This window comes from Balaenoptera physalus (assembly GCF_965194825.1).
Source record: "Balaenoptera physalus genome assembly, chromosome: 13".
Lineage (NCBI taxonomy): Eukaryota > Metazoa > Chordata > Mammalia > Artiodactyla > Balaenopteridae > Balaenoptera > Balaenoptera physalus.
In genome coordinates this window covers 101,086,015-101,102,452 of record NC_138892.1, presented here as the reverse complement: position 1 = coordinate 101,102,452, position 16,438 = coordinate 101,086,015, and the positions used below count along the sequence as shown (strand labels likewise).

The 16,438-nt window shown below is 41.5% G+C and overlaps 1 pseudogene across 1 annotated transcript in view; it reads right to left on the bottom strand.

Moving 5' to 3' along the window:
- LOC309640845 (negative elongation factor C/D pseudogene) overlaps window positions 1-16,438 on the bottom strand; it is a 187,413-nt pseudogene that overhangs the window by 101,299 nt on the left and 69,676 nt on the right. The gene's annotated exons all lie outside the window — the stretch shown is intronic.

Sequence of the window (16,438 nt, the reverse complement as noted above, 5' to 3'; positions counted from 1 at the left end):
AACTGCTGGGTGGGTGACTCACAAACTGGAGAACACTTATACCACAAAAGTCCACCCACTGGAGTAAAGGTTCTGAGCCCCACGTCAGGCTTCCCAACCTGGGGGTCTGGCAATGGGAGGAGGAATTCCTAGAGAATCAGACTTTGAAGTCTAGCGAGATTTGATTGCAGGACTTCGACAGGACTGGGGGAAACAGAGACTCCACTCTTGGCACACACAGAGTAGTGTGCGCATGGGACCCAAGGGAAGGAGCAGTGACCCCATAGGAGACTGACCCAGACCTACCTGCTAATGTTGGAGGGTCTCCTGCAGAGATGGGGGGTGGCTGTGGCTCACCATGGTGACAAGGACACTGGCAGCAGAAGTTCTGGGAAGTACTCCTTGGTGTGAGCCCTCCCAGAGTCCGCTATTAGCCCCACCAAAGAGCCCGGTAGGCTCCAGTACTGGGTCGCCTCAGGCCAAACAACCAACAGGGAGGGAACCCATCCCCACCCATCAGCAGACAAGGGGATTAAAGTTTTACTGAGCTCTGCCCACCAGAGCAACACCCAGCTCTACCCACCACCAGTCCCTCCCATCAGGAAGCTTGCACAAGCCTCTTAGATAGCCTCATCCACCAGAGGGCAGACAGCAGAAGCAAGAAGAACTATAATTCTTCACCCTGTGGAAGGAAAACCACATTCACAGAAAGATAGACAAAATGAAAAGCCAGAGGACTTTGTACCAGATGAAGGAACAAGATAAAACCCCAGAAAAACAACTAAATGAAGTGGAGATAGGCCTTCCAGAAAAAGAATTCAGAATAATGATAGTGAAGATGATCCAGGACCTCAGAAAAAGAATAGAGGCAAAGATTGAGAAGATGCAAGAAATGTTTAACAAAGACCTAGAAGAATTAAAGAACAAATAAACAGAGATGAACAATACAATAACTGAAATGAAAACTACACTAGAAGGAATCAATAGCAGAATAACTGAGGCAGAAGAATGGATAAGTGACCTGGAAGACAGAATGGTGGAATTCACTGCCGTGGAACAAAATAAAGAAAAAAGAATGAAAAGAAATGAAGACAGCCTAAGAGACCGCTGGGACAACATTAAACGCAACAACATTCACATTATAGGGGTCCTAGAAGGAGAAGAGAGAGAGAAAGGACCCAAAAAAATATTTGAAGAGATTATAGTCAAAAAATTCCCTAACATGCGAAAGGAAATAGCCACCTAAGTCCAGGAAGCACAGAGAGTCCCAGGCAGGATAAACCCAAGGAGAAACATGCCAAGACACATAGTAATCAAACTGACAAAAATTAAAAACAAATTATTGAAAGCAAAAGGGAAAAATGACAAATAACAAACAAGGGAACTCCCATAAGGTTAACAGCTGATTTCTCAGCAGAAACTCTAAAAGCCAGAAGTGAGTGGCATGGTATATTTAAAGTGATGAAAGGGAAGAACCTACAACCAAGATTATTCTACCTGGAAAGGATCTCATTCCAATTCGAAAGAGAAATCAAAAGCTTTACAGACAAACAAAAGCTAAGAGAATTCAGCACCACTAAACCAGCTCTACAACAATGCTAAAGGAACTTCTCTAAGTGGGAAACACAAGAGAAGAAAAGGACCTATAAAAATAAACCCATAACATTAAGAAAATGGTAATAGAACATACATATCGATAATTACCTTAAACGTGAATGGATTAAATGCTCCAACCAAAAGACACAGGCTCGCTGAATGGATACGAAAACAAGGCCCATATATATGCTGTCTACAAGAGACCCACTTCAGACCTAGGGACACATAGAGACTGACAGTGAGGGGATGGAAAAAGATATTCCATGCAAATGGAAATGAAAAGAAAGCTGGAGTAGCAATACTCATATCAGATAAAATAGACTTTAAAATAAAGAATGCTACAAGAGACAAGGAAGGACACTACTTAATGATCAAGGGATCAATCCAAGAAGAAGATATAACAATTATAAATATATATGCACCCAACATAGGAGCATCTCAATACATAAGGCAACTGCTAACAGCTATAAAAGAGGAAATCGACAGTAACACAATAATAGTGGGGGACTTTAACACCTCACTTACACCACTGGACAGATCATCCAGACAGAAAACTAATAAGAAAACATAAGCTTTAAATGACACAATAGGCCAGATAGATTTAATTGGTATTTGTAGAACATTCCATCCCAAAACAGCAGATTACACTTTCTTCTCAAGTGTGCACGGAACATTCTCCAGGATAGATCACATCTTGGGTCACAAATCAAGCCTCAGTAAATTTAAGAAAATTGAAATCATATCAAGCATCTTTTCTGACCACAACGCTATGAGATTAGAAATCAATTACTGGGAAAAAATCATAAAAAACACAAACACATGGAGGCTAAACAATACGCTACTAAATAACCAAGAGATCACTGAAGAAATCAAAGAGGAAATCAAAAAATACCTAGAGACAAATGACAATGAAAACACGACGACCCAAAACCTATGGGATGCAGCAAAAGCAGTTCTAAGAGGGAAGTTTATAGCTATACAAGCCTACCTAAAGAAACAAGAAAAATCTCAAGTAAACAATCTAACCTTACACCTAAAGGAACTAGAGAAAGAAGAACAAACAAAACCCAAAGTTAGTAGAAGGAAAGAAATCATAAAGATCAGAGCAGAAATAAATGAAATAGAAACAAAACAATAGCAAAGATCAATAAAACTAAAAGCTGGTTCTTTGAGAAGATAAACAAAATTGATAAACCTTTAGCCAGACTCATCAAGAAAAAGAGGGATAGGACTCAAATCAATACAATTAGAAATGAAAAAGAAGTTACAACAGACACCGCAGAAATACAAAGCATCCTAAGAGACTACTACAAGCAACTCTATGCCAATAAAATGGACAACCTGGAAGAAATGGACAAATTCTTAGAAAGATATAACCTTCCAAGACTGAACCAGGAAGAAATAGAAAATATGAACAGACCAATCACAAGTAATGAAATTGAAACTGTGATTAAAAATCTTCCAACAGGGCTTCCCTGGTGGTACAGTGGTTAAGAATCCGCCTGCCAATGCAGGGGACACGGGTTTGAGCCCTGGTCCGGGAAGATCCCACATGCTGCAGAGCATCGAAGCCTGTGCGCCACAACTACTGAGCCTGCACTTGAGAGCCCGCGAGCCATAGCTACTGAAGCCTGCACGCCTAGAGCCCGTGATCCACAACAAGAGAAGCCGCCGCAATGAGAAGCCCGCTCACTGCAACAAAGAGTAGCCCCTGCTCTCTGCAACTAGAGAAAGCCCGTGCACAGCAACAAAGACCCAACACAGCCAAAAATAAATAAATAAATAAATAAATAAATAACAACTTAAACCCCCCTCTGGCCTATCCAGCTCCCCCACTGGCTGAACAGGCTGCACCGGCAGTTGTTCCAACTGCCCTCAGCATGCCAACATATTCACTCCTTTCACGGCTTCCTGTTTCCCCTACCCATGGGGAGAGAATAGAATTTTCTCTGTTAACCCCTGGGGCACAGGGATCTGGTTTAGTATCACCATCTAAGACCCAACAGGGCACCCAATTTGGACCGGCAGCCACTTCTGCAACAGTGCAATTTCCCTTGTGCCGAGGAGGCCTTAATGCAAATGGCCAGCCAGCTGGGTTCCTGTGGATGTGCAATCCATTATCTACTTTGGATTTGCTTAACTGGAAAAACCATAACCCTGTTTACCAAGAGGACCCCCTCCGTGTGACTGAACTTTTCACCTCCATATTTGCCACTCACCATCCCACTTGGGTGGACATTCACACTCTTAAGAATATAATGCTTACTGGGGATGAAAGGAGGATGGTCATTGACAAAGCTAGAGAGGAAGCACACCAGCTCCACCTAATGGATCCAAATGGAACTCCAGAAGCAAATCTGTCAGTCCCTATTGCTAAGCCTAACTGGGATCCTAATAGTGGGGGCATGCCACTTCTAGAACATTATAGGAGGTGTGTCTTAGTGGGTCTTCAAAAGGGGGTACCTAGACAAAAGAGGTTAAACAATATTCAGGAGATAAAACAAAAACCAAATGAGGATGCAGCAGAGTTCCTAGAAAGGATTTATCAAGCTTATAGGCGCTACACGGATGCAGACCCTGAGGCCCCTGAGACTGTAAAGATGATAAATATGACTTTCATCGGGCAAAGTGCCCCAGATATAGGGAAAAAATTACAGAAGTTAGATGGTGCATTTGGAATGAACGCTTCTCAATTAGTAGATGTTGCTTTTAAATTATTCAACAACAGGGAACAACGACAGAAGCAAGAAGATGAAAAACTGAAAGCAGCTTCTCTGGCAGCAGCATTGAATTCCCGGAAGGCAAGCAACCTAAAGGAAGGTAAGCCACCATTGAAGAAAGAACAATGTGCTTATTGCAAGAGAAAGAGCATTGGAAAAGAAATTGCCCTAGACTAAAGAAAAAGAAAGAAAATAATAAAAAGGAGACAGGAGCCGCTCATATGGTAGAAAGAGAGAAACACTGACATTGAATGAAGAGGCCCGAAGACTCCCTTGGACTTGAGGCATCCAATTCTAAAATCCCCACAAGAGCCCTGGGTAACATTGACAGTGGGGAACAAGTTGATTGACTTTCTAATAGATATGGGTGCCACATATTCTGGAAGGACCTTGGAAAAAGAAATGTCCTAAATTAAAGACGGAATGCCCCCAAAAACAGAGGGACCCTCCGGTGGAGGTTATGGTCACCAGGAAGGAAAGTTCTGAAGAAGAATATAGTGACTGATGGGACCTGGGGCTTCTCGCCATGCTGGTGGCTCCAATGGCTATAGCCCCACAGGAGCCCCGGGTACAATTAACAGTGGAGAATCAACTAGCAGATTTTTTGGCAGATACAGGAGCAAACTACTCGGTTCTAAATTGTAAACTGGCCTCTTTGAGCAAGTCCACAGTGTCAGTAGTGGGACTTTCGGGACAAACTCAGCAACATCCTCTGCTCCAGCCCCTGGAGTGCAAAATAGGAGAAGAAATATTGAAACATAATTTCCTGTACCTATCGGACTGTCTAATCCCTCTTTTAGGAAGAGACTTGGGCAAAGTAAATGTGCGAATAACATTTTCACCTGAGAAACAACTTTTGCGTTTAGAAGTGCCACTGGAAAATGCCCTAAGGCTCCAACAGTTCTCGAACAGCCAGGAGAGAAAGAAGCTGAGCCTATTCCAGAAAGGATCCAGGAAAAAGTGAGTAAGGCTGTCTGGGCTAACAGGGCACCCAGATGGGCTGGATTCACTGCCCCGATTCCTATCATTGTAAAGACAGGAGTGACTTGTCCAAGGAAAAAACAATATCCTCTTAAAAAGGAAACTATACAGGGACTTTCCTGGTGGTATAGTGGTTAAGACTCCACGCTCCCAGTGCAGGGGATATGGGTTCAATCCCTGATCGGGGAACAAAGATCCCCCATTGTATGGCCAAAAAAAAAAAAAAAAAAAGGAAGCCACATAAGGAATCCAGCCAGTTCTAGACTGGTTTTTGAAGTACGGACTAATCAGACCTTGCAGATTTCCTTATAACACTCCTATTTTGCCAGTTTAAAAGCCTCACAAAATGAATACCGATTTGTTCATGATTTATGAGCAATAAATGAAATCATTCAAGACATTCATCCCACAGTTCCAAACCCATATACCTTACTCACCACCATACCTGGAAATTATGAATATTTTACTGTATGAAACTTGAAAGACACCCTTTTCTGTATTCCAGTAGAACAAAAAATCACAATTGTTGTTTGCTTTTGAATGGCAAGACCCAAATTCTTTTTTTTTTTTTTTTTTGGCTGTGCCACGTGGCTTGCAGGATCTTAATTCCCCAACCAGGGATTGAACCCATGCCCCCTGCAGTGGAAGCACGGAGTCCTAACCACTGGACTGACAGGGAGTTCCCAAGACCCAAAGTCTAAAGCAATGAGTCAATACTGCTGGACTGTACGGCCACAATATTTAAAAATTCCCCTCCTCTCTTCAATGAGATTTTGACTAAAGATTCGTTGGGGTTACATCTAGACCAAGGAATTCTCCAACAGTACATGGATGACTTTCTGATAGCCAGTCTGGATGAAAATTATTGCCCTTCTAATACCACATCACTGTGTTAAACAATTTAGCATGGCACGGTTACAAAGGATCACAGAAAAAGGCCCAGATTTGCAAACATCAGGTGACTTACTTGGGCTTCCAGTTACAGAAGGGAACTCCGAGCTTAATGGCAAATTGAAAACAAGCCATTTTTAACTTAAAACATTCCTGAAAATCAAAGACAACTTTGTAGATTTTGGGGGATGGCAGGATTCTGCTGTATTTGGATTCCTAAATTTGGACTCATTGCAAAACCCTTACATAATGCTTTACAGGGCACAGATTCTGAGCCATTGGTATGGACTGGCGATTGCCATAAGGCTTATGAAATGCTCAAAAATAAACTTATGACAGATCCAGCATTGGGCCTCCCAGACTTAACAATAGGAGTTTAAATTATATGTACATGAAGGGCAAGGAGTAGCCCTGGGAGTCCTCAACCAAAATGCTCAGGGACACCCCAAGACCTGTAGCCTACTTGTCCAAGCAATTGGATAACACAGCTTCAGGCTGGCCCCCCTGCTTGCAAGCAGTAGTGGCAACACGTGATTTGCTCAAAGAAGCGGAAAAATGTACTCTGGGCTAACCCATAACGATATGTGTGCCACATCAGGTCTTGGTACTTCTAGAACAAAAAGGGGGATGGAGGTATTGGCTGACTGCAGGAAGGATGGGAAAATACCAGGCCATCCTCCTAGATGACTCAAATGTTCCTATACAAACAGTCAGTTCTTTGAATCCTGCCACTTTACTGCCCACTCCTTTGGAGGAGGAAGTTACCCTTGATTGTCTGGAAGTGCAAGAGACTATACTCTAGCTGCCTCGACCTCTCAGACGGTCCTTTAGAAGAGGTTGATTGGGACTTGTTTACTGAGGGCAGCAGCTTTGTGAATAACACAGATGAGTGGGATGTGCAGCAGGTAATAGAAGCAGCTGCCTTACCCCCTGGCACCTCTGCCCAGAAAGCAGAATTAATAGCCTTAACACGAGCATTACGTTTATCAAAAGGAAAAAGGGCAAATAGCTACACAGATCCAAATATGCATTTATGGTAGTACGAGCCCATGGGGCTAGATGGAAGGAGAAGGGTTTATTAACCTCAAACAACAAGGACATTAAACATGCCTCAGAAATCTTAACCCTTATAAAGGCAGTGACTGATCCAGAAGCCACTGCTCTTATGCCCTGCCTGGGTCATCAGAAATTGACCTCCTTTGGGAATTCCCTGGCGGTACAGGGGTTAGGGCTCTGCGTTCTCACTGCTAAGGGCCTGGATTTGATCCCTGGTTGGGGAACTAAAATCCTACAAGCTGCCCAGCGTGGCCAAAATCAATCAATCAATCAACCTCCTTCATCGCTCGAGGCAATCAGGCTGCTGCTAAGGCAGCAGAACAGGCAGCCCTAAGTGAATCATTTATTGGGGCTCTACTGCCCCAGTTGCATCTAACCCAGTAGAAACCCCAATATATACCCAAGGACGATAAGAGAGCTGTCGATTGGGGTTTTTTTGTTTTTTTGTTTGTGTTTAAAGGGTTGAGGTTTTTTTTAAAATTATATTTTATTTTTGGCTGTGTTGGATCTTCGTTGCTGCGCATGGGCTTTTGTCTACTTGCGGCGAGCGGGGGCTACTCTTCGTTGCGGTGCACGGGCTTCTCATTGCGGTGGCTTCTCTTGTTGTGGAGCACGGGCTGTAGGCGTGCGGGCTTCAGTAGTTGTGGCTCGCGGGCTCTAGAGCGTAGGCTCAGTAGCTGTGGCGCACGGGCTTAGTTGCTCCACGGCATGTGGGATCTTCCTGGACCAGGGATCAAACCCATGTCCCCTGCATTGGCAGGTAGATTCTTAACCACTGCACCACCAGGGAAGTCCCTCGATTGAGGTTTTGATACCCTAGATCCGACCAAACAATGGAAAGTGAGGTCACATGGACTGGTCTTGCTGCCTGCCACCCTCGTCTGGCCAATAATAAAACATCTACATGATAGCACCCACTATGGATGAGACGCGCTAATGAACTTTATCCAGCCTTGCCTCCCAGGACCCAATCTACAACAAACTATACAGAGGGTGAAACGAAGCTGCCCCATTTGTGTAAAGAACCCCAAAGTCAATAAACAAGGACTACTAACAAGAACACATGTCGGAGAACACCCTTGTGTTGACTGGCAGATTGATTTTACACAGATGCCAAAGACAACCGGTAATATTTAATGTTGTTGGTTTTTGTTGACACCTTTTCAGGTTGGGTAGAGGCCTTCCCAACCAGAATGGAAAAAACATTAGAAGTGACAAAAACTCTTCTTAAGGACATCATCCCCAGATATGGCCTTCCCTCTATTATGCAGAGTGACAACGGATCTGCCTTCATTGCAGAAGTGACACAAACAGTGAGTAAAGTTTTGGGCATCAGATGGGAACTTCACTCAGCATGGAGACCACAATCTATGGGAAAGACAGAGAAGATGAACCACACCTTGAAGAAAACCATCGCCAAGCTATGCCAAGAGACTCATCTAAAATGTGACAAGGTCCTGCCTATTTCTCTCCTCCATAAATGAGTGGCCCCTAGAAGCATGCTTGGATTAAGCTGTAATGAAATTATATATGGGAGAACATTCTCAGCTCCTAAGAGAATGGAAAGAGAGACATTCCTAACACAAGACACAAAGGTTAGGGGCTTCCTTGGTGGTCCAGTGGTGAAGAATTCACCTTCCAATGCAGCGGACGCGGGTTCAATCCCTGGTCGGGGAACTAAGATCCCACATGCCACGGAGCAACTAAGCCCGTGCACCACAACTACTAAGCCTGCGCTCTAGAGCCCGTGAGCCACAACTACTGAGCCCGTGTGCCACAACTACTGAAGCCCGTGCGTCTAGAGCCCGTGCTCTGCAACAAGAGAAGCCACCACAAGGAGAAGCCCAAGCACCACAATGAAGAGTAGCCCTGGCTCGCTGCAACTAGAGAAAGCCCGTGTGCATCAATGAAGACCCAATGCAGCCAAAAATAAAATAAATAAATTTATAAACAAAACAAAAAAAACAAAATCCACATCAAGTACTAGAAGGTTTTAACCACATTTGGGATGGTTCATTCTGGTTGACCACAGAATATGACACCTTTATGCTGGGAGCAGAGAAATCATACCTTTCATCATTGGACAAATTCCACCCAATATATGGGATGGACCCCCACTGATTATTATAAAAGTCTTATAATTTTAAAGAGTAGTGATTGGTTTGGCACAGATTAGATTAGGAGACCAGGCCTGTATTGGAGAGCCCCAAGTGGAACCTGCTGGGTCTGTGGGACCCATCTTTGGCCTTAGCTTCCACCTGGATGGAATGGTAGATTCACTCTGGGGTTCCCTTGGGCACAAGGACATCAATATAAAATTTTACAAAAGGCAAAAATGGCTAACCTTCCTTACCTTTGTATTAGGTAGACTAGATCAGTTTTTTTGGTGTGATTATTTACTCAATTTCTTTGTCCTAAACGTTGGTCTTGAAAGTGTGGCTCTCCACATAGAGGTACTAGCCAAAATTACAAAGCAAGCCCTTAATGACAGCCAACAGAGCTTGACTTTGTTAAACACTGAGGACCCATTAATGTGAAAAGCTGTGCTTCAGAACCAGATGGCCCTAGATATCTTGGCTGCCTCACAGAGGGGAACTTGTGCCCTAATTCATATTGAATGTTGTATAATACTTTTATACCCGATGAGTCAGGAAACATAACAACGCTTCTTAATGACATGAAATCTCCCATCCAGACAGTAGATAATTCAGATGCTTATGCCTGTGAAGTTGCTTCCCAAGTCTCCAATTGGTTTTCAAACTTGTTTTCCTGGATCCCACAGGGCTATCCAATCTATTTTCTCAGGAGTTTTCCAGTTCTTACTTTGTTTTGATGGTTGCAATGGGAATATATGTTCTAGCTAGAATCATGACTTGTTGCCTGTCCTATTTCTGCAAAACCACCACCAGGGCTCTCGTCAAACCGCCTGCCAGTTGGCATGAGAATGTTCATTCCTTCCATAAGAAAAACCCCTTCTTGCCGTGCCTGCCCCCGTCCCCGCCCTCCTCTTCCCCCGCCGCCCCTCACCCGCCCAGCTTCAGCAAGAAACGGCCAGATGAGATCGATGCCCACTTGCCTTTTTCCATTGAAATGGAAGGAATAAATTAACAGTGGGGTTTTTGTTCCAGCTAAATTTATAAAAACTAGTTAAAATAGCCTCCATCAAGCTCTGATCTGTTTCAACCTCACTTAGACTTGCTTTTCAGAAGACCGTTTTTGTTATTGTTTCTGCTTAGTTTTATCATTGCACCTGGTATTTTTCTCTTTTGAACACTCCCCTTTACACTCCCCTCTCTGTAAGCATTCTTCATCCCAGAGAGAAGGTCACAGCTCGATAACCTCGAAAACCACAGAAGCCCATCACGAGACCACCTGATGCCTGCTTTGATGGTCTTCAGATGATCTCTGGATGGAAAAATATGTAGGGCCTGCATGTACTCTTTCCTTATCTACCACTCTGCTCCTTGAACCATTACTATAAGACTCCTCACTACCCCCTCCAATGGGGACACACAGTCTTGAGAGCATTAGCCCACTGTGGCCCCCTTTGCGTGGCAAAGCAATAAACCTGTTCTTTTCTGCTTCACCCAGAACTCTGTCTCTGAGATTCAATTCACTGCCGGTGTACAGAGGCCAGATTTCGGCAACAATGAAACATCCCCAAATCAGGTCAGTCCTAAATTTTCTTTTAAAATAAGAAAATACAGCATAAATATCAGGACATCAAGTGTTGTTCATGGGTTATTTCCTTAGCACTTTATTTTCTACTCAAGACAATATCAAGCACTTCAACTATTATCACAGTTTCTTTTTTTTTTTTTTACTTTTTTTTTTTGACCACACCATGTGGCATGTGGGATGTGGGATCTTAGTTCCTTGACCAGGGATTGAACCCGTGCTCCCTGCATTAGAAGCATGGAGTCTTAACCACTGGACCGCGAGGGAGGTCCCTTTTTTAAAAATTTTATTGAAGTATAGTTGATTTACAATGTTGTGTTAATTTCGGCTGTACAGCAAAGTGACTGAGTTATACATATACATATTCTTTTTTCACAAAGGTTTCTTGCTTTGCTTGTGAGTGGAGCACTCAGAGTGCATGTCTGAGATCTGAATCTATTAAATTTTGAGGAGTGTTTGACTGAAAACAGGCATTTGCTTTCGTTAAAAAGGCTAGGGAAAAAAAAGAGCTAGGATCTGTTGCTTTTATCACCTTTTCTGGGCAGAATTGATCGGCAATGATTACATGCAATCATAAATACATTCCCTAATTTTAAGTGGGCTTTAAAAGCAGATAGTCTGCTCTCACTCTTGTTTGTTTGTTTAGCTGTTTGCTTGACAACATCAAACAGCAAGCTGGTATGACTATTTTGGACAAAAATGTATCACAAAATTTGTAACCATACCTTTGCTGTGTCCCAATCATGTAAATTTATCATTCTGAGAAAGATGCACACAGATCTTACAGAAAAGTATTTAAGATTGATTGTTTTAGCCACAATCTGTTATTTTTATCCTTAAACCCTGTCCTTCAACAATAATGATAAAATCAATAGCTATTTTGAAAGGAAGACTGTAACTACCACAGGTATAAACAGAATGCAAATGGAACATGAGAGGCGGATTGAATCCCTCTAAGTTATAGAAGTGGGGCTGCATTGATATCGGTAGTCAGAGATAGTAGGAAATTGATGGATGAAGAGGGGGCTTGCAGTTAGGGAATTTTAGTTTAGAGGAGAAGGTAAAGCAAAGGAAGAAATAGATGGCAGAAATTGAGAAGGACTTGAAGAGTCTTAGAAAATTATGTACTGGTGGTTGGCTCTGCTAATTGTATTGCTTTTCTGCCCTCTGTTGATAAAAACAGGGAAGAGCAAATTTATTAAACCATATACGGTTCCTTGTATCTAGAGGATGAAGGGTCTTACTGAGAACCTGGTAAAACATATAGACTCTCCCCCAGAAAATAATACACATGAACACACAATATTTTGCATATAACTTCAATTGCTTCATGGAATCCTTGCCATCAAACTGTGGGATTGTGAAGAACACATTTCTCTTGAGCCAGGTATTTTTCCCCTTTGTTGGTCTCTGTTTATGACCCTGTGTATATGAGTACACATGAACTCTTTTGTAACATTCAGTTCCTTTTAAGGGACCTATTTCTCACATTGTCAATTTCTTTCCCTCCTCCTATCTCTATGGTGGGTTTATTATAAATGCCCCTTCAACTACTAAGACCCAATTTTGTTCATGTCAATTCCTTGTGCTAATGAATTCTCTCTAGCCCCAGGCAAGACAATCCCCTGACTTTCCTTGGAACACTTTTGCTTTGGTTTGGTTTGCTTTACTTCAGTTAACTTTTTTGTTATATCTTTAAAAAAAAATGGAGATATAATTCACACACCATACAATTCACCATTTTAAAGCATAAAATTCAGTGGTTTTAAAAATTATATTCACAAGATGTACAACCATCACCACTATCTAACGTCAAAACGTTTTTATTGCCCCCCAAATAAACCCCATATCCATTAGCAGACACCCTCCAAGTCTTCTCCCCCAGCCCACTCCCCATTCTCTGGCAATGCTAATTTACTTTCTATCTCTATGGATTTGCCTATGCTGGAAATTTCATAAAAATGGAATCATGCACTCTGTGGCCTTTTGTGACTGAGTTCTTTCACTGAGGATAATGTCTTCAAATTTCCTTTATGTTTTAGCGTGTATCAGTACTTCATCCTTTTTATAGCTGAATACTATCCGATTGTGTGGACATCCGACAACTTATTTATCTGTTTATCAGTTGATGGACATTTGAGTTGTTTCCACTTTTGTCTATTATGAATAATGCTACTATGAACATTCATGTACAAGCTTTTGTGTGAATATATGTTTTCAATTCTCTTAGAATTGCCAAATCATATGGTTGCTTTATGTTTAATGTTTTGAGGAGCTATCAAACTGGTTTCCAGAGTGGCTGCAACATTTTATATTACTAACAGCAATGCGTGAGAATTCGAATTTTTCCATATCCCCACCAATACATTTTTTTTTTTCTTTTTTGGCCATGCCGTGCTGCTTGTGGGATCTTAGTTCCTCCATCAGGGCTGGGACCCACAGCCTCGGCAGTGAAAGCTCAGAGTTCTAACTACTGGAGTGCCAGGGAATTCCCCCCACCAGTACTTTTATTATTTTTTATTTTTTATTTTTTTTAATTTTTAATTTATTTATTTATTTATTTATGGCTGTGTTGGGTCTTCGTTTCTGTGCGAGGGCTTTCTCTAGTTGCGGCAAGTGGGGGCCACTCTTCATCGCGGTGCGTGGGCCTCTTACTATCGCGGCCTCTCTTGTTGCGGAGCACAGGCTCCAGAGGCGCAGGCTCAGCAATTGTGGCTCACGGGCCTAGTTGCTCCGTGGCATGTGGGATCTTCCCAGACCAGGGCTCGAACCCGTGTCCCCTGCATTGGCAGGCAGATTCTCAACCACTGCACCACCGGGGAAGCCCCCCCACCAGTACTTTTAATTGTCAATTTTTTTTTTTTTTTATTATAGCCATCCTAGCAGTTAGGAAGTTGTATCTCATTGTGGTTTTGACTTATAGTTTCCTAATGATTAATGATGTTGAGCATCTTTTCATGTGCTTATTGGTTATCTGTATATCTTCTTTGGAGAAATGCCTATCAAATCCTTTACCCATTTTAATTGGGTTATTTGTCTGTTTATTTTTTTTTTTTTTAATTTGTTTATATTTGGCTACGTTGGGTCTTTGTTGCTGTGTGCGGGCTTTCTCTAGTTGCGGCGAGCGGGGGCTACTCTTCATTGTGGTGCACGGGCTTCTCATTGTGGTGGCTTCTCTTTTTTTTTTTTTTTTTTATAATAATGCAGTTGACAAGAAAATTAGTTATTTCTGAGATATACATTTAAAAGTAATAACTAGGATTATTACTTATAACATTATACCAGAACATATAAGATTTTTAGAAATTTCATGTAATGTCTGAAACATTTATATTAACATATTTCCATACATATTTCCATACAAATACAAATATAAGATTTTTAGAAATTTCATGTAATGTCTGTAACATTTATATTAACATATTTCCATACAAATAGCCCAATGAAAGTTTAGTATTAGTTGTTTTGTTTGTTTTTTTATACTGCAAGTTCTTATTAGGCATCAATTTTATACACATCAGTGTATACATGTCAATCCCAATCGCCCAGTTCAGCACACCACCATCCCCACCCCACCGCAGTTTTCCCCCCTTGGTGTCCATATGTCCATTCTCTACATCTGTGTCTCAACTTCTGCCCTGGAAACTGGCTCATCTGTACCATTTTTCTAGGTTCCACATACATGCATTAATATACGATATTTGTTTTTCTCTTTCTGACTTACTTCACTCTGTATGACAGTCTCTAGATCCATCCACGTCTCAACAAATGACTCAATTTCGTTCCTTTTTATGGCTGAGTAATATTCCATTGTATTTATGTACAACAACTTCTTTATCCATTCGTCTTTTGATGGGCATTTAGGTTGCTTCCATGACCTGGCTATTGTAAATAGTGCTGCAATGAACATTCGGGTGCATGTGTCTTTTTGAATTACGGTTTTCTCTGGGTATATGCCCAGTAGTGGGATTGCTGGGTCATATGGTAATTCTATTTTTAGTTTTTTAAGGAACCTCCATATTGTTCTCCATAGTGGCTGTATCAATTTACATTCCCACCAACAGTGCAAGAGGGTTCCCTTTTCTCCACACCCTCTCCAGCATTTGTTGTTTGTAGATTTTCTGATGATGCCCATTCTAACAGGAGTGAGGTGATACCTCATTGTAGTTTTGATTTGCATTTCTCTAATAATTAGTGATGTTGAGCATCTTTTCATGTGCTTCGTGGCCGTCTGTATGTCTTCTTTGGAGAAATGTCTATTTAAGTCTTCTGCTCATTTTTGGATTGGGGTGTTTGTTTCTTTAATATTGAGCTGAATGAGCTGTTTATATATTTTGGAGATTAATCCTTTGTCTGTTGATTCATTTGCAAATATTTTCTCCCATTCTGAGGGTTGTCTTTTCGTCTTGTTTATGGTTTCCTTTGCTGTGCAAAAGCTTTGAAGTTTCATTAGGTCCCACTTGTTTATTTTTGTTTTTATTTCCATTACTCTAGGAGGTGGATCAAAAAAGATCTTGCTGTGATTTATGTCAAAGAGTGTTCTTCCTATGTTTTCCTCTAAGAGTTTTATAGTGTCCAGTCTTATATTTAGGTCTCTAATCCATTTTGAGTTTGTTTTTGTGTATGGTGTTAGGGAGTATTCTAATTTCATTCTTTTACATGTAGCTGTCCAGTTTTCCCAGCACCACTTATTGAAGAGACTGTCTTTTCTCCATTGTATATCTTTGCCTCCTTTGTCATAGATTAGTTGACCATAGGTGCGTGGGTTAATCTCTGGGCTTTCTATCTTGTTCCATTGATCTATGTTTCTGTTTTTGTGCCAGTACCATATTGTCTTGATTACTGTAGCTTTGTAGTATAGTCTGAAGTCAGGGAGTCTGATTCCTCCAGCTCCATTTTTTTCCCTCAAGACTGCTTTGACTATTCGGGGTCTTTTGTGTCTCCATACAAATTTTAAGATGATTTGTTCTAGCTCCGTAAAAAATGCCATTGGTAATTTGATAGGGATTGCATTGAATCTGTAGATTGCTTTGGGTAGTAGAGTCATTTTCACAATGTTGATTCTTCCAATCCAAGAACATGGTATATCTCTCCATCTGTTGGTATCATCTTTAATTTCTTTCATCAGTGTCTTATAGTTTTCTGCATACAGGTCTTTTGTCTCCCTAGGTAGGTGTATTCCTAGGTATTTTATTCTTTTTGTTGCAATGGTAAATGGGAGTGTTTCCATAATTTCTCTTTCAGATTTTTCATCATTAGTGTATAGGAATGCAAGAGATTTCTGTGCATTCATTTTGTATCCTGCAACTTTACCATATTCATTAATTAGCTCTAGCAGTTTTCTGGTGGCAGTTTTAGGATTCTCTATGTATAGTATCATGTCATCCGCAAACAGTGACAGTTTTACTTCTTCTTTTCCAATTTGTATTCCTTTTATTTCTTTTTCTTCTCTGATTGCCGTGGCTAGGACTTCCAAAACTATGTTGAATAATAGTGGTGAGAGTGGACATCCTTGTCTTGTTCCTGATCTTAGAGGA